At 45.8% G+C, this 17,881-nt stretch overlaps 1 pseudogene across 1 annotated transcript; it reads left to right on the forward strand.

The window, feature by feature from the left end:
- Nucleotides 1-5,107: 5,107 nt before the first annotated feature.
- LOC105525023 lies at nucleotides 5,108-17,053 on the forward strand (annotated as a pseudogene). The gene is made up of 4 exons (XR_001003847.1): nucleotides 5,108-5,171; nucleotides 6,442-6,801; nucleotides 12,427-12,709; nucleotides 16,261-17,053. The product of XR_001003847.1 is annotated as a pregnancy-specific beta-1-glycoprotein 2-like (transcript).
- The last annotated feature ends 828 nt before the right edge of the window (nucleotides 17,054-17,881 follow it).

A 17,881-nucleotide genomic window follows, 5' to 3' on the forward strand; every position in this document is an offset into this window, starting at 1 on the left:
AAATCTCTTGCTGAAGAGCTGAGAGAGAAAATGGAATTCCAAAGCCTCTTACCTTTTTCCAGTCCACTGGAATGGGTACCAGTGCAGTCCATTTTCCACTGAGGACACCCACCTGCTGGTCTTTGGCTTCTAAGAATCAGACCTCCCTGGCTTCTCTGGGTCCCAGCTGCTTTCACTCTGCTGAGCCCTGCTCTTTCCCATGGGGGTCACTCCCCTTCCAGGAATGTTCTCCAGCTCCACCTGACAGGTCTGCCAACACAGAACCAAGAGAATGGACAAAGATTTCAATATCTAGTATGTCCAGCAGATATGCAACCTGTTCAAAAAAATAAAGAAGTAGAGATGCACACACCTTCCCTGACAACATTATGTCCCAAAGCAATGTCTTCTGTGCCCCTCATTAAGGAGCTCACTGTCCCTCACCACATGGGCAAGTGCTTCTAGGGTCTCTTAATTCCTCAACAGGACGCAACACACATTTTAACACAGTACCTCAGCAAAGGAAGTGGTGATAATATACCTACTTTGATAAAGTTCTTGAAAACATCCCTACACTGCAAAATTTCCCTCCAAAAGAAGACAGAAAAGACTTTCCAATTGGAAAACATTGGTCTCCTTGCTTTTCAAAAAAGTACCCTTGAAGTAGCCAAAACAATTTTGCCAAAATAAATTGCACAACTTGAACTTTCTTATTTGAAATCTCACAAGACATTACAACTATTAAAAACAGAAGCTGCTGGCATAAGAATACAAATAGGGACCAAAGGGATGGAGCTGAGAGTCCAGAAATAAATCCTCACCCTTATAGTTCATTGCTCTTGCATATGGGTGTCAAGATAATTTAATGGAGGAACAATCATCCTCTCAAATAACCGTGCAGAAACACTAGATAACCACATGCAAAACAATAAATTTAGAGAACTATACTTCCAACCACATCAAACAATTATCTAAAAATGGATCCGAGAATTAATTATAAGGTCTATAACCATAAAAATATCTTAGAAAAAGACATAGGGGTAAAACTTAATGACCTCAAATGAGCAATGGGTTCTCAGGTATGACCCAAATGCATGAGAAAGAAAAAGGAAAAGTAGATAAATTGGGCTAAAGATGCAAGCCTTTTGTGCATCAAAGGGTATTATCAAGAAAATAAAAAGACCAGAGAATGAGACATAATAGTTGCAAATCACATAGACAATGGTTTCATGCCCAGAATATATAAAGAACTACTAAAACTCAATAACAAAAAGACAAACCATCCAATTTATATAAATAGGCAAAGGACTCAAATAGACATTTCTTCAAAGAAGATGTGCAAATCATCAAGAGGGACATGAAAAGAAACTCAACATCATTAGTCGTCAGGAAAATACAAAGTCAAAACCACAATGAGATCCCACACTACACCTACAAATTGGCTACCATTCTTTTAAAACGTTAAATAACAAGTGAAAGCCTTATGTAGAATTTGGAATCCTCACACATTGCTGGTGAGATGATAAAAAGTTACAGCCACTAGGAGAAAGAGTTGTGCTGTTCCTCAAGAAGCTAATCATAGAATTCTCATACAAAACAGCATCCATTCCTAGGTATATACCCAAAGAATTGAATCCAGGGACTTAAACAGGCACTCGCATGGGAATGTTGATTGCAGCATTACTCACAAAAGATAAAATGTGAAAACAATCCAAGTGTTCATCAACACATGAATAAACAAATGTGATGACACATACAATGGAATGTTTATCTTCCATAAAGAGGAAAGAAGTTCTGACATCTGCTGGAACATGCATGCACTTTGGAAATATTATGCTAAGTGAAATATGTCAGAAACAAAATAACATATATGTATAATTCCATTTATATGAAACAACAAGAATAGGCAAATTCATAGAGATAGAGTGGAGATGATCAAGGTCAAGCGTGGAAAATACAGGGAGTTATTATTGTTTAAAAGATACAAAGTTTCAGTTCAAAATCATAAAAATTTTCTAGGAAAAATAGTCGTGATGGTAACTGAACACTGTGTATGTGGTTAATTCCACCTAATTGCACATTTGAAAGTGGTTAAAATAGCACATTATTCACAGAACTGTGAAAAATCGATTTCTATTTAATTCACCCAGGCTAAGGTGTCTGCTATGGCAGCTGGAGCCCATGAATACGTCATCTGACCCATGTTTTCAATGAAATGTATCAGTTTTTCCATCAAGTTAGCTGGAAGTTCCTGTCCCCAGAAGAACCAGAGGTCACAAAACAAGAGCTCCAGCAGGGGTTCAACCAGCACAGATCCCATAGGGCAGCCTCGATGTCAGACCCTGGATGGCATGTGAGGCTATAGTGATACAACCACAACATGAAAGTGTAAGTGTTTTTACTACTTACAGACACTGGGGAGCACTTGGCACACCTGGAGACCACAGATACAGAGGTCAGTGAGCCCAGGAAGGGAGGAGAGAAGAGACTGGTAAGCCAATGGCTTTAGTAAATCCAAGGGTTATCTGACAGGTTTCCAACAGGGAGCTTTAATGGATGTGTTTAAAGCAAGCAGCAAACACTGGGACCAGGAGATCATGCTGTGACTGAGAAGTGGTCACTTTAAATGTGAGGGCAAATGTCAGAATTATCAGTTTAAAGAAAGCAGCTGGAGAGAGGGGAGCCAAGCACACCAAACAGGAGCGATGCCTCTAAGATTTTATGTCTGGCCACCAACTGCAGCCACTTGAACCAGATACAGTATCGAAAATTGCCATGGTGAGCAAGCCCTGCCTCTGATGTGAAGCAAATAAATTTACACCTTAAAAAATGAATGCCAAGGCAGCATGACACTATAAGCACTCATGACACCCTGGGACAGCAGCAGGGTGTGGTACTGCACCCTGGAGTCAGAATCCTGGGTTCTGGTCCCTTGGCTTGAGAAAATGAAAATGACTTGTCCCTGCTCCCTTGGCATTGATTCTCCTGCGCTGCTGCTCCATCTTCTGCTCCCAAGCCCATGTGCAGTGCTCAGCCCGAGACATCAGTGTCCCCAGGGCATACACAGTGCCATCTACTACATGCAAACACAAACTCACAGAAGGTGACAAAAATCTGCATTTGGGACAATCTGCGATTGTGAAAGAGGGAGAACAGTGAACGTAGAGCCACAGAGAATGGGACTCACGGGGCTGGAAGGTGATGAACCTGTAACATAACGTACGTGTGACCTCGTGTGAAATGTGCAGATCCTTGTGGAATAAAGCAACCTGGCCTGGGACTTCGGCCACTCACACTTCCCCTCCAGTCCACCAGAGGGCAACAGAGTCCCTCCCAGTCTGGAGCCTTCCCAGGGGATGCAGACCTCCCTCAGCAGAACCCAAAGCCGAGCAGGGTCCACCCTCACCAGGATCACCTTGGCCCAAGTCCTCAGCGCCCTCCACGCTCCCCACATGGACTCTTTCAGCTCCTCCCTCACCTGGCGGCCGCCAATCTAACACCACTCCCTCTGCGGGCAGCTCCTGCCCCACACACCTGCTCCTTCCCTGGGATCAGCTAAAAACACATCTCCCAGGGCAGCGCTGGTGCACGCGATGCCACATTGGGCGATTTCCCCTAGTGACCTCTCTCCATCCTCATCAACTCTTTCTGTCACTGCTCCCTAAATGCCCGCCCCTGCTCCATGTGTCCTGTTCTCTGGGGCATCCCAGGCCAAGCCTAGCCCTGACACAGAACAGCAGCTGCCTGAGGGCCCACAGACTCCCTGGGAATCAGTCCGGCACCCTGTGACCTGTCTGCTCACTGCACCCCGTGGGGCGAAGAGTGCGTGTGATTGTCACACACAGGCACCATCCAGGATGTGGCCACCTACCCACGGTTATCCCTTGGGAAGACAGACCTCTCCTGTGTCCCTGCAGGGAGAAGGGGGTATAATTGCTCTTTGCTCCCAGAACACAACTCACTCCCACCCTCTCTCTAAGGGGTGAGCAACGTCCCTCCAGACAGGCTCTCTGGCGACTGCCTGTTCCTGCTCTACAGAGAGCAACTTGGCCAGGTCAAAACCCTCAGAACAGAACCCTGGGTATGTCAGCACATGGAGGGCTGAGCCCATCATGACCACGGAGTAAGTCAGGATGAATCTTCCCAGCTCTGAACCCCTGCCCTGTCCCAGGCTCCCCTTCCTGCATCTCAACGAGCCATGTTCCATGGGGTTCCTGGATAATTCCCCACTTCCTCCTGCACCACCATGGGGGAATGTGTGGTAATCATAGGACAATCAGCTGGGCAGAAAGAGAGGACACCAAAGATGGTCAGGAAGAAATGAGAAACCCTGAGCCCCAGCTCAGCCACCAGAACCCAGGGAGCAATAAAGTGACTGAGAACTGTCCTTTTCACCATGGGACTCACAGCCCCTACTGAGCAACCAGCACAGGCCTCTCCTCCCAAGAGGCATGAGAGATTCACCCTGCATAGCTCCCAGAAGCACAGTTTCCTCTGGGACACCCAGGTCCTGAATGTCCAACCTTGGAAGCTGCAATTAAGCGAGACACTATTAGAGAAAGGAAGGGTCCCTGTCACCAGGCAACACACAGCTCACCCACAGAGCAATGGGGTGTCCCTGTGACAGGGACCTGGTGCAGCTCTAGCCTCCTACACTGAAGGGGAGAGCCAGACGGGGATGAAAGAGGGCAAAGGACGTGAATGTGCACCCAGACCCAGAGCCATGGGGACGGCAGGAGGCTGAGGCCCAGAACTGTGCTTGCCCAACCTACAGGGTATGTGTGTGAATGTGTGCATCTCTTTTGTGTGTGTGTTTGTGTTTCTGCACATAGTGTGCATCGAGGTTTGGTGACAGAATCACTGGTGAAAAAGACAGAGGCCTTCTCAATTCCCAGGGACCTGACACACAGACAAAAGGGAAAAGAGAAGGAGGGACAAGGAGGCAGAGGGAAGGGGACAGAGAGGTGTCCTGGGCACAGACCCCGCCCATGAGCCTGAGAAGTGCTCCTGCCCCAGGAAGAGGCTCAACACAGGAGGAGGAAGGACGGCACAGCTGACAGTCATGCTCAGAAAGTTTCTGGATCCCAGGTTCATCTCCACAGAGGAGAACATGCAGGCTGCACAGGCCATGGGGCCCCTCTCAGCCCCTCTCTGCACACTACACATCACCTGGAAGGAGCTCCTGCTCACAGGTGAGGAGAGAACTTCCTGGGAGAGGACAGGAGGAGGAAGCAGAATGATTGGATGGGGTTTCCTGGAGAGGATGGTGTTCTAAGAAATAAAAGAAGCCAGCACTTTGGGAGGCTGAGGTGGGTGGATCGTGAATTCAGGAGTTCAAGACCAGTCTAGTCAACACAGTGAAGCCCCATCTCTACTAAGACAAATATTAACAGGTGTGGTGGTGTGCTCCTATAATCCTAGCTACTTGGGAGGCTGAGGCAGGAGATTTGCATGAACCTGGGAGGCAGAGGTTGCAGTGAGCCGAGATCGCCACACTTCATGCCAGCCTGTGAGACAGTATGAGATTCTGTCTCGAAAAAAAAAAAAAAAAGAAAGGAAGAAAAAACAAAAAACAGGAAAGAAGGCTCTGTTGCAGCCTGGATAGGGGAAAATACACCAGAGAGGGACAGGGGTTAAAACAGGGAAATCACAATGAACCGGAATTGGCAAGAGGTAGGAAAATCTCAAGTGTTCTGTTTTCCTGGTTAATCATCACTGGCCACCACATTTTGTAAAATGATAATAATAACTCTTATCAGATGACACTTCAAATGAAAATATAAGCAGGGCATGAAACACTGTCCGTAGCAAAAAACCTCAACAATTGGGGAAAGAAAAAAAGAGAACCCAGGCATGGAGGGCCCTGGGAACTCTCACATCTACAGAAGTCTGCAGCCAGTCGCAGGCACTGGGGTGCAACCAAGATCACAAAAGTCACTGTCCTCATGGAGCTCACACTGTCATGGGGAGGAAGACAGACATGCAAAGAGATTTAGAATGTGAGGTCAGGTGTTGACAAGAGCTCTGAAGGGAGCAGAGCAGGGAAAGGTCACAAAGGGAAGACGCAGGGTATCTGAAGGAAGTGTCAGGAAAGAAGTCTAAGGATGCCCTGATGTGAGCAGGACCTGAGGGTGTTGTGGAGGGAGCCATGAGGATCCCTGGGGAAGAGGATCCCTGGGGAAGAGGACCCCAAACAAAAATGCCAAGGTCAGAAGTGTTGAAGGAATGGGGGTCATGCTGCTGACCTTCACTGAGTAATACAGTAGGATGCACACACACACACACACACAAACACACACACACACACACACAAAGGGGCGTATGTGTGTCCTACTGTCCTACTGGGGTGTGTGTGTAGCTTCAAGGCTGATGATTGAAGAGATCTGCTCAGGACCCAGGGCCCAATGCTTTCAACCCCATACATAGGTCTCAATATTGACTGATGCTCTCTCCACCTCCCAGCATCACTTTCAGTCTTCTGGAACCCACCCAACGCTGCTCAAGTCACGATTGAAGCCCAGCCAATGAAAGTTTCTGAGGGGAAGGATGTTCTTCTACTTGTCCACAATTTGCCCCAGAATCTTACTGGCTACATCTGGTACAAAGGGCAAATAACGGACCTCCACCATTACATTAAATCATATGTAATAGACTCTGAAACAATTATATTTGGGCCTGCATACAGTGGATGAGAAACAGTATATTCCAATGCATCCCTGCTGATCCAGAATGTTACCCGGAAGGACACAGGATCCTACACCATACAAATCATAAAGCGAGGTGATAGGACTGAAGGAGTAACTGGACATTACACTTTATACCGTGAGTGATTCCATATGATCCCTGGTGTTGGAGGGCGGGGTCACTTCTACTTTGCATATACAGGATTATCAGGCCTAGACTGTGCCTGTGTCCCTCTCTGTCTTATGTCCCATGTTGGGGTTTCAGCATTTAGTGCAGGACACACACAGAGGAGACAAACTTCAACAGATCGGAATTCCTTTCCTGCCTCCAGACCCTGCAGACACTTGCTGCACAGGAAGGACAGTCTGATGGGGGGTGCTCAGCAGGAGGAGATCAGTCTCAGCCAAGCACCTCATGCCCTCTTCATAAACTTGACCCTGAGAAAGACCCTGGAGAACTGAGTCGGCCTTGCCTAAGGGGCGCACTGAGATACTCTCAGAGAAGCTCAGCCCTAGAAGCCTCATGCCCTGACCCCGTTCCTAAATCCTTACTCCAGATAAAGCTGAGGAGCCTGTATCAGGGCTGGGTTGTGGCAGAGCTTACTGGGACCAAGCATTCACCGCTGTCTGAGGACTGTGTCTCCTGGAGCTGCTCCCCAGCCAGGGCTCAGCCCTCAGAGCCTCATCTAGGCAAGGACAGAGCTTTCTTCACCGGAGACTCAGAGTGGAGAGGACAGAAAGACAAGCTTTGTAGGTCATCAGCCAACTGCCTTGTGAGGTTTAGGACACTCCATAGAAAATCTAATGTCCCCAGAAGCAGAAACAGAAGAGAGATAATGTACTTGGCAGCAGCTTGTCCACAGGGATCTGACCTAAAGGTGTTCTCTCATGGAAGTGAATAATAATAAATGCTGTTTGTGTGAACACCTCCACTGTGCCAACCATTAGGTCAGGTGACTGTGAAGAATTTAAAATTTATTCACAGATAGCACGAAAAGCCACAATCCATTTACCATTTAGCTTTTATGACTGAGAGAAAACTGAGCCACAGGAAGGCACACTGAACCAGAGTCACACAAACACATAAGGCAGATCAGGGTCACATGAGGTCTGTCTGCAGCCACAGTCCTATCCTCTCCTCCACCAGAATTGAGGGCTTATTGGGTTCCAAGGCCCCCATAGTTATTTATTGGCTCAAATCCTCTCTTCTTAGGCATCCACACCTCAGAGGAGTGAGAGCAAATGGTCAGCTGATTAGTCTGTTATCCAGAACTAAATCACCTGCCTCAACTGTCAGAGTCAGTGCAAAAAATGTCCAGGCCTCACCCTCAGATCTTCAGCCCTATCACTGAACCTGAAATCCTGTGTTTCCCAAAGTGTCCATGTCACTGGCATGACAAGATAAAGGAGAGGAGCTTGTATTCTTTCCCCACTCACACCCTGCACCAGCTCAAGTCCAGTGAGAGACACACACTCAGGTTCTCTCACATAACCAATGAAGGAATTGAAAGAAGAAATGAATGATCCATAACCTCTTTAGAGACTCGATCTCAGATGTAGAATCCTAGGAAGTTCTAGCCACACCTATCCCTTCTCCTTCAGAGGGTGATGCCCATGTTTCATCCCCCCACTACCTCTTGCCATTAAAGACACCCCACCTCATTTAACTCGGAAGCTCCTTGGGCACTGGAGAGTTTTCAGGGCTCTCTGTTCCTGGACTGTGGAAATGGGGACACCTAGTCCCTGGGGTCTCTGAAGTCACTGTAGCCCCCACTGTTCACTGCCATGCTGTCTCTGCCTCTCTCTGCTTCTCTGTGTCCCTCATCTTCCTCCCACTTCATTCTAACTGGCAAGCCCTGTCCTGCACAGCTTCTTCCTCCACCTCTAGGCCTTCCCCAGACAATCCCTCTAACTAGGCTGACTGTCCTATTCCCTTCCTGCTAACACTGTGGAATGGCCCACGTCCCAGGAAATGGGAAAGGCACAGAAATCACCCAGAGGTGCCATTCCTGCCAGGCTTCATCTCGAGCCAGAGTCCCCAGGTCACTAAGACAATAAGCTTCCACTGTATCCCCATCCAGGGCTCTTTCCCTTTGTGAGGCTGTTCTGTGGACAAGACCATGGAACATGGATAGACAGCTCCCCTCTTATAATTCCCAGACTAATTCTTCTGGCCTCCTGCACAAACAAAACCAATTTATCCAGATGGCGATTTGCAGTAAGTGAAGATTTTAATGACTCCAAGTCTGCCAAACAGGAGGACGGAGGTTTATTATTACTCAAATCAGCCTCCCTAGTGGATCAGAGGTTAGAGATTTTCAAGGATAGTTTCAGGGGCACAGGACTAAAAAATGGGTACTGCTGATTGTTTGGGGATGGAATCATGCGGGCGGAGGGAAATGATCTGTTTGTGCTTGAATCTGACTCTAGGTGGGGACCACGTGACTGGCTGAGTCATTAGTCATGGGTATGGATGAGATCAGTGGGTTGCTAGAATGCAAAGAATGAAAAACATCTCAAAAGACCAATCTCAGGTTCTGCAATAGTGATTTTATCTATAGCAGCAATTAGTTACAAATTTTGTAAACTCTAGCCAAATGACATTTAAGCAGTAAGAGATTATAGAAACTGTGCCTATATTTTAGCAGAATTCAGTTCCCTCCTATAATCTTACTCTCATGGTCTTTCACCAGTTTTACAAAGGCAATCCCTGGGCAAAGTAAGGGTATTAGTTTTATGGAGGAACTATTATCATTCTTGCTTCAAAGTTAAACCATAAACTAAATTCCTCCCATGGTTAGCCTGGCCTATGTCCAGGAATGAGTGAGGACAGCCGGCCTGAGACTAGATGCTAGATGGAGTCAGCCATGCTAGTTTGCTGTCACTGTTGTAATCTTTGCACTGACTCACCAGGGTGTCAGGCTGGACAGGCCTGCTTTTTCCAAAGCCCATGGGCTGACTTCACCCATTTCATTCATGACTCCATCCTCAACCTTCTATGGAGCTCACATTCTCCAGTCACTTCCTAGAGACTTCTGGTTTCTTGTCAGGCACATAACAAGCTTCAAATTTGTCACTTGCTTCTAAGAGTAAGTAAAAAGCTGAACAAATTGAAAGGTCAACAACTCGTTAAAATCCCTCAGTGATGGCCAGTCACAGTGGCTCACGCCTGTAATCTTAGCACTTTGGGAGGCCGAGATGGGTGGATCACGATGTCAGGAGATCGCGACCATCCTGGCTAAGATGGTGAAACCCCATCTGTACTAAAAATACAAAAAAATTAGCCTGGTGTGGTTCCGGGCACCTGTAGTCCCAGATCCTCGGGAGGCTGAGGCAGGAGAATGGCCTGAACCCAGGAGGCGGAGCTTGCAGTGAGCCCAGATCGTGCCACTGCAATCCAGCCTGGGCAACAGAGCGAGACTCCATTTCAGAAATAAAAAAAAAGAAAAGTTCTGTTAGAGAAATGAAGAATGCTTTTGAAGCTTACTGGTAGACTGCACACAGCAGAGGAAAGAATCCCTAGCTTGAGGATGTTTCAATAGAAACTTCCAAAAATGAAACAGGAAAGTTCTAAAAGAGTGATGGAAAAAAAAGTGGAACAACATATTCAACTTCATATTTAACATTTTGTATTGACAGTTGCAATTTTTAAATGTTGTACTTGTGGGACAACTACCAAGGCTGTAACACACACGTAATGGGAATACTGGTGGTTTTGGGGACCTGTTGGAGGTGGCCAGGTGGGTGCTATCTGGTGGTTTTACTGCCTGTGGCACATACGATTGTTTCCTCATGATGATGCCATTTTCGTAAGTTGGGGTTCTTCATGTGGGGGACACATGAGCCATTGGCATCTCACTTAGACTCTTCCTAATTCACACAAACTGAAACTCGAGTTGTATTTCCTGAGGTTGAGAGAAAATGAAGAAAGCATTTCACATGCCTGTTTTGGGCTCTTCCCCATTTTTCCTAACTTTACACAGAAATTAGAAACAGGGTGCTCTTTCTATATTTACTAACATAACACTCATCACTTCTTTTAATTCAGCATCATTCCTCCCTTTATGTAATTGACACATGGACCAGTTCTGTCCTTTTAACGGAACTCTCTCTACTAAAGGACTTGCTAATTTCAAATCATCTTTGGCATCTTTCTTTGAGCATAATGTGATCCTGCTGGAATTCATGGCACACCTAAATCTTAATTGGGTATCAAGACAAATACTACTACCAGAAATTGATCTTAGATGTTTCGACCATCAGTAAAACTTTCCACTTATGACAACATTTTAATATTTCCTCCAAATCTTTTTTTGTTTTGTTACTAGAGTCAGAACATAACATGAGTTCTAAACTCCTGACAACATTTTATGCAAAAATTACAGTATTACAAATTGAACATCTCAAATCCAGAAATCCAAAATCTGAAATGCTCCAAAATCCAACCCTTCTGACCACTGATGTGATGCTAAAAAGAAGTGCTCACTGAAGCATTTTGGATTTTAAATTTTTCAGATGTGGGATGCTAAACCAGTATATCTACTGCAAATATTCCAAAATAAAAAAAAAAGTTAGACATCCAAAACACTTGGTTTTAAGCATTCTGCATATGGAACACTTTATCTGTATGAACTATAGGCATGAAGCTGTACTGGAGATCTCTTGAACCTCCTCATCCTGCATAACTGAAACCGCACACCCACGGAACAATGCCCTATTCTCATGACCCCAGCTACTGAAAACTACTATTCTACTCTCTGATTCATTCTGGAATCCACTGAGATGAGGTACATAGAGTAGTCAAACTCACAGAATCAGAGAGTAGAATGTCTAATGAGAAAAAGTATCTGCAAGACTTCTTCCCAAACATTGGTCTAATAGCCACCAAACCTGTATGGTCCGTGAGGGCCAGATTTCCATCATCACTTCAAGTTCGCCCGTTCCACCAATCAGTTCTGCATTTGCAAACATCCACATGTATTTCTAGAAAGATACACACGGCAATCACCTGCCCTCTACAGGGGGAAGGGAACATCATGGACATAGGACAGGGAACGTGGTCTTGGTCCAAAGCTATCAGCTCTTGCCTGTCATCTTCACTTTTTGTAGGTCATCCCTTGGACTCTGCTCTATCTTTAGAGGTCACTGGCTCAAGTCAGTCACTATGAGACAGCTGGGAAAACTGCCCCAACTTGTGGCTCCACTGCCTGATGACTGAACTGACCTCCAGGCTTGACTCTGGTCTCCCCTGTGTTATTTCTGCTGAAGTACACAATCACAGGCCAGGCTTCCCAGTACCCAAAGGGTTTAAGGACAATCATCCATCTCTAGGATGTTCTTGGAAAGGGAAGGTGCAGAGAAAACATACCTTGGGGGGGGGGGAAATAAGACTGAAACTAAGAAGATTACAGAACTGCATGCTCCAGGTGAGGACCCCAAGGTGGGCAAGGCAGGCAGGTGGAGAGGGAGGGACTCACAGAGACACCAGGGGCTGTGACTGCTGGTCCCATGACTTTCCATGACCCAATTCTTCTGCTCTATTCACACTTGAGAAAGTTTGTGCTGCTCCCACATACAGAAGGCAGCCTCACAATCTCTGAGCCCTCAGATTGCTATGCATCTGTCTTGTAACACACACACCTGCCATGGAGTTTTAAGGACTTGGGTGGGCTGAGAGGTGGGAAAGGCCATCTCTGTTTGAAAAATGTCTTTGGAGGAATCAAAGGTGCCACACAGGCCAATCTTCTCTCTGTTATCTGCACAGTGGAGACTCCTAAGCCCTCCATCTCCAGCAGCAACTTAAACCCCAGGGAGGCCACGGAGACTGTGATCTTATCCTGTGATCCTGACACTCAGGATGCAAGCTACCGGTGGTGGATAAATGGACAGAGCCTCTGTAACAGTAACATGTTGCAGCTGTCCAAAAACAACAGGACCCTCATTCTATTTGTTGTCACAAAGGATATTGCAGGACCCCATTAATGTGAAATGAAGAACCCTGTGAGTTCCAGCTGCAGTGACCTAGTCACCCTGAATCTCCTCCATGAGTATCTTCTGTTCCTCTGTGAGCCAGGCTGCCATCCCAAATACACATGGCCAGAGGCCAGGCCTCTCAGTCCCTCTCAGGTGCAAGTACAGAGACCTTTACCCCTGGACATCAAAGCTGGCCATGACTACTAAGAGTAGGCTTATGCTTGATCAACAGTGGAGAGAAAAGGCTGCTCCTGTCATGGGAGAATCAGGGTCCACAGCTTATAATGGGAGAAACAGGTGAGTGTCTCAGGCTCCAGACCAGTGAACACAGCAGGGATTTGGCTGGGACTTCAATGCTGTGACTTAGCTCACAGGGTCACTGTGGCCCTTCCACAGACCAGGATTTTCCCTTCCCTTTGACAACATCACCTGTGACTTTATTCTCTTTGCTCTAGATGGCCGGAATGCCCCTACCCTTTCTTCTTCATAGACCTATTACCATACAGGGGAAGTCCTCTAGCTCTCCTGCCTCACAGGCTCTCACCCACTGGCAGAGCATTCTTGGCTGATTGATGGGAAGTTCCAGCAATCAGCACAAGTGTTCTTTATCCCCCAAATCACTAAAACATATAGAGGGTGCTATGTCTGGTTCATCCATAACTCAGTCACTGGTGGAACAAATCTCATAATCAAGAGGATCATAGTCCCTGGTAAGTGGATCCCTGGAGCATTGGCAATATGTTTTCCAGTGAAGGCTATCTGGCTATCAGGCAAGAGCCATGTGTCCTCTGCAAAGGGAGAGGGAAAATCAAAATCCCAGGACAGGGAATATGTTTCTGCTCCAAAACCACCAGCTTTGGCCTGTACCCTTCACTCATTCTAGATCATTCTTTAGACTATGCACTAACAATGAACAATGTGAACGGAAATTCAGAAAGAATTTAACATCAAAAGGAATAAAAGATTTTGGAATAAGTTTTTTTTTTTTTTTAGATTTTTTAAACAAATTTAATAGATTTATTTAAAGCAGTGTGCCACTTTTTTTTTCTTTAATTTATTATACTTTAAGTTCTAGGGTACATGTGCATAACGTGCAGGTTTGTTACATATGTATACTTGTGCCATGTTGGTGTGCTGCACCCATCAACTCGTCAGCACCCATCCAAAAAGGTGAAAGGGTTATACCCTGAAAACTACAAAATATTACTGAAAGAAATTAAAGACGACATCAATATATGGAAAGATATTTCATTCTCATGGATTGGAAGAATCAATATTGTTAGGAAGACAATACTACCCAAAGTGAGCTCCAGATTCTACACAACTCCTACCAGAATCCCAGTAACATTTTTTGCAGAATTACAAAAATCTGTCCTAAATCTGACTTGACAGGCTCTTATTAATGATGGCCACATGAGAGACACTGAGAAAAAGATGCAACCATGAAAAGGTGGAAACTTTTGATGAATAGAAAATAGCAATCAGCCTCTCTCACATCCCAAAGCCCTAAAAAATATAGGAGTGCAGCATGACCAATATGGAATTACCCAAAAACTAATCACCAAGGTGGAAACGTGGTGAGAGAGGAAAAAAAGGGCAAGAATTTATTTGGCTTATCACCTCCCACTTTGGCGTACTAATCTGATGCTGAAAAGAAATGTTCACTGGAGCATTTCAGATTTTGAATCCTTCAGATTTGGAACGCTAAACCAGTAACTACACAACAAATATTTCAGAATCAAGAAATGTCAGAAATCCAAAACACTTTTTGTCCTAAGTCTTATGCATAAGAAATACTCAATTTGTGAGAATTGTAGGCATCAAGCTGTACAGCAGATCTCTAGAACCCCCCGTCTTGCATAACTAAAATTGCACACCCATGAACAACTTCTGATTCTCCCCACTCCCAGCTCCTGGCAACCAGCAGTCTCTTCTCAGATTCACTCTGGAATCCACTTACATGAGGTCCCTAGAGTAGTCAAACCCATGGAATCGGAGAGCAGAGGGTCCAATGAAAGAAAATATTCGAAACTTCTCCCCAAATTTGTCTCATATCCATCAAATACACATGGTCCATGAGTACCAGATATCCAGCAGTTCATTCCCATGATTTCCACCAGTCGGTTCTGCATTTGTAAATGTACACATGTGTTTCTGGAAAGATCCACATAGTCCTCACCTGTCCTCTGCAGAAGGAGAGGAAACTTAAAGAACCCAAAACAGGGAACATGGTTCTCCTCCCAAGCCACCAGATCTTGCCTGTCCCCTTCACTCTTTCTAGATCACTCCTCGCACTCTGATCTATCTTTGGAGATCACTGACTCAAGTAAGTCATCATGAAACATCTGCAAAAACACTGCCCCACCTTGTGCCTCCACTGCCTGATGACTGAACTGACCTCCAGGCCTGACTCTGGTCTCCCCTGTCTTACTTCTGCTGAAACATCCAGTCCCAGGCCAGGTTGCTTAGTATCTTCCGGGTTTCAGGACAATGTGAAGTCCCATTATTACACATCTCTAGAATATCCTTGGAAATGGAAACTGCAGAGAAATCACATCTTGGGGGGAAAAGTAGGACAGAATTTGGAAGTGGCCCAGCAGTTGCACATTCCAGGTAAGGAACCCAAGGTGAGACAGGCTGTCAGCTGATTAGAGAGGAACTGGGAGGGGTACCAGGGCCTGTGACTCCCACTGACATGTCTCTCCATGACCCAACACTGCTGCTCAATTCACATTTGAGAAAGTCTGTGCTTCCCTAAGACAGAGCAGGTGGCCTCACAGTCTTTGAGACCTTAGATCATCATACATCTGTCTTATGACACATGCAAAAGCTGTTGACTTTCAAGGACTCAGGAGGGCTGAGAGGTGGGAGATGCCATCTCTGATTGAAGGATGCCTGTGGAGGAATCAAAGGTGCCACACCGGACAGTCTTCTCTCTGTTGTCCACACAGCAGAACTGCCCAAGCCCTGCATCACCACCAACAACATCAACCCCATGGAGAATAAGAATGCTGTGGCCTTAACTTGTTAACCTAAGACTCAGGGCTACACCTACATGTGGTGGGTAAATGGTCAGAGCCTCCTGGTCAGTCCCAGGCTAAAGTGACCTGGTAAAAACAGGATCCTCATTCTACCCAATGTCACAAGAAATGACACAGGACCCTATGAATGTGAAATACAAGACCTAGTTGGTAGCATCCCCAGTGACCCAGTACCCTGGATGTCCTGCGTATCTTTGGTTCCTCTGTGGGCCAGGCCACCAGCTTAAATCCAAATGACCAGAGGCCAGGCACCTCAGTCTGTCTCAGGTCCAAGTACAGACACTTTTATTTCTGGACACCCGAGCTGGCCATAACTACCTGCCCTGGGAAATCCTGGGTAGGCACAGCCTTAACCAAGAATATAAGGGGAGAGGATGCTCTTGTCATGGGAGACTTGGGGTCTACAACCTGTGATGGGAGAAACAGGTGAATACCTCAGGCCTTGGCTCAGTGAACACAGAAGGGGTTTGGCTGGCACTTGAGGGTGTGTCTTGGCTCAGGGGGACACTGTGTCAATTTAAGAGACCAGAGGCATCCCCTTCCCTTGGACGACATCACCTGTGGCTTCATTCCCTTTACTCCAGTTGGTCCAGCATTTTCCCTTCATTGACCGACTACCATTCAGGACAAAATCTCTACTTGTCATGCTTCGCGGACTCTAATTCACCGGCAGAGTATACTTGGATGATAAATGGGAAGTTTCTGCAATCAGGACCAAGGATCTATATCCCCCAGATTACTACAAAGCATAGCGGGCTCTATCGTTGCTCTGTTCATAACTCAGCCACTGGCAGCGATCGTTCCACATTCAAGATGATCAGAGTCTCAATAGGGTGTTAAGTGGAGTCTATCTGGCTTTCAGAGAAGAGTCAGGAAAACATTTTTATTCCCAGTCTGTGTCCCATGGGCAGAAGCAAATCCTAAATTCTCCTTTTGAACCCTCCCAAATTGTCTCTACAGACTCTCTTCTCCTTGTTTTCCTGTTTTCTCATGGCTGACTTTGTGTCCAGTCTGACAAGGGTAGGGAGGGGGCTTTTTCAGCCCTGAGCCCTATGTGGTGGAAGAGACTTCACAGAGGGACAAGAAGGAGAGTTCTCAAGGTCATGTTGCTTCTCGCTGTCACCAACACATCCCTTTCTGCCACGTCTTTGTTTCCTTTTATCTACTCCATGAGTTACAAGGAACATCTGAGACTTTGAAACAAGCTCACATTTTTCCCCCAAATGAGAGGAGGAAGCCCCTTGGATGAAGGAGGAGCAGCTCAGACTGCTCCCTTCTCTGCTCCGGGCTTCTCTGGTGACTGGCCCTGCCTGACTCCACCTGGGGTGAGACCAGCATGTGTGGAGAAGGAGCCCTGGTGGCCTGTCCTGAATGTGGCTAAATCAAGCTGCCATTTGAAGTGAAGCCTAGGCTGCAGGGAAATAAGAAGAGAGGGAGCCTCGGGGCAGACTCTTGAGCTGGGTCCTGGCTCTGAAGTCACCGGCTGTATGAGACTGTGGGCACTGCATGTGGGACACAGCACAGAGGACAGTGAGTGATGCACACTTGAATAAATAGGGAGATTCACCTCTGGGGCTCTGCATGGCAGGAAAAGGACAACAAAAAAAGTGTGTATTTATAGAGTGTAAGACTACCAGGACACTTTATATATATCTAATATAAGACTTATCATTAACTATTTCTAAGTGTGCAATTTAGTGTTGTGTAACTATCACACTATTCATTTCCAGAACCTTTTCCTTTTACCATATTAAATCTCTGTACACTATAAACAGTAACTCTCACTTCTTCTCCCCCTATCCCTTAGCACATACCATTCTACTTTCTGTCTTTATTTAACTGACTATTCTATCTTTTATAAATGGAATTATAGAATAATTATCCTTTCGTGTCTGGCTTATTTCAGTTAGCATAATGTCTTCAAGGTTCATCTACTTTGCACAATGTATTGGAATTTTATTCTTTGTTAAGGTTGAATAACATTTCGATGTAGAGATATACCTCATTTGCCTAGCCACTTATCTTTCAATAGACTTTTCTTTTGTTTCCATTTTTTGGCTATTGTGAGTAATGCTTCTCTGAACATCAATGTGCAAATATTTGTTCAAATTTCCTTTCATTTTATAGGCAGTATGTCCAGAAGTGGAATTGCTGGATCGAATGGTAATTTATTGTTTAATTTTTTGAGAAACAGCCACACCACTT

This window comes from Colobus angolensis, unplaced genomic scaffold (assembly GCF_000951035.1).
Source record: "Colobus angolensis palliatus isolate OR3802 unplaced genomic scaffold, Cang.pa_1.0 Scaffold512, whole genome shotgun sequence".
NCBI lineage: Eukaryota > Metazoa > Chordata > Mammalia > Primates > Cercopithecidae > Colobus > Colobus angolensis.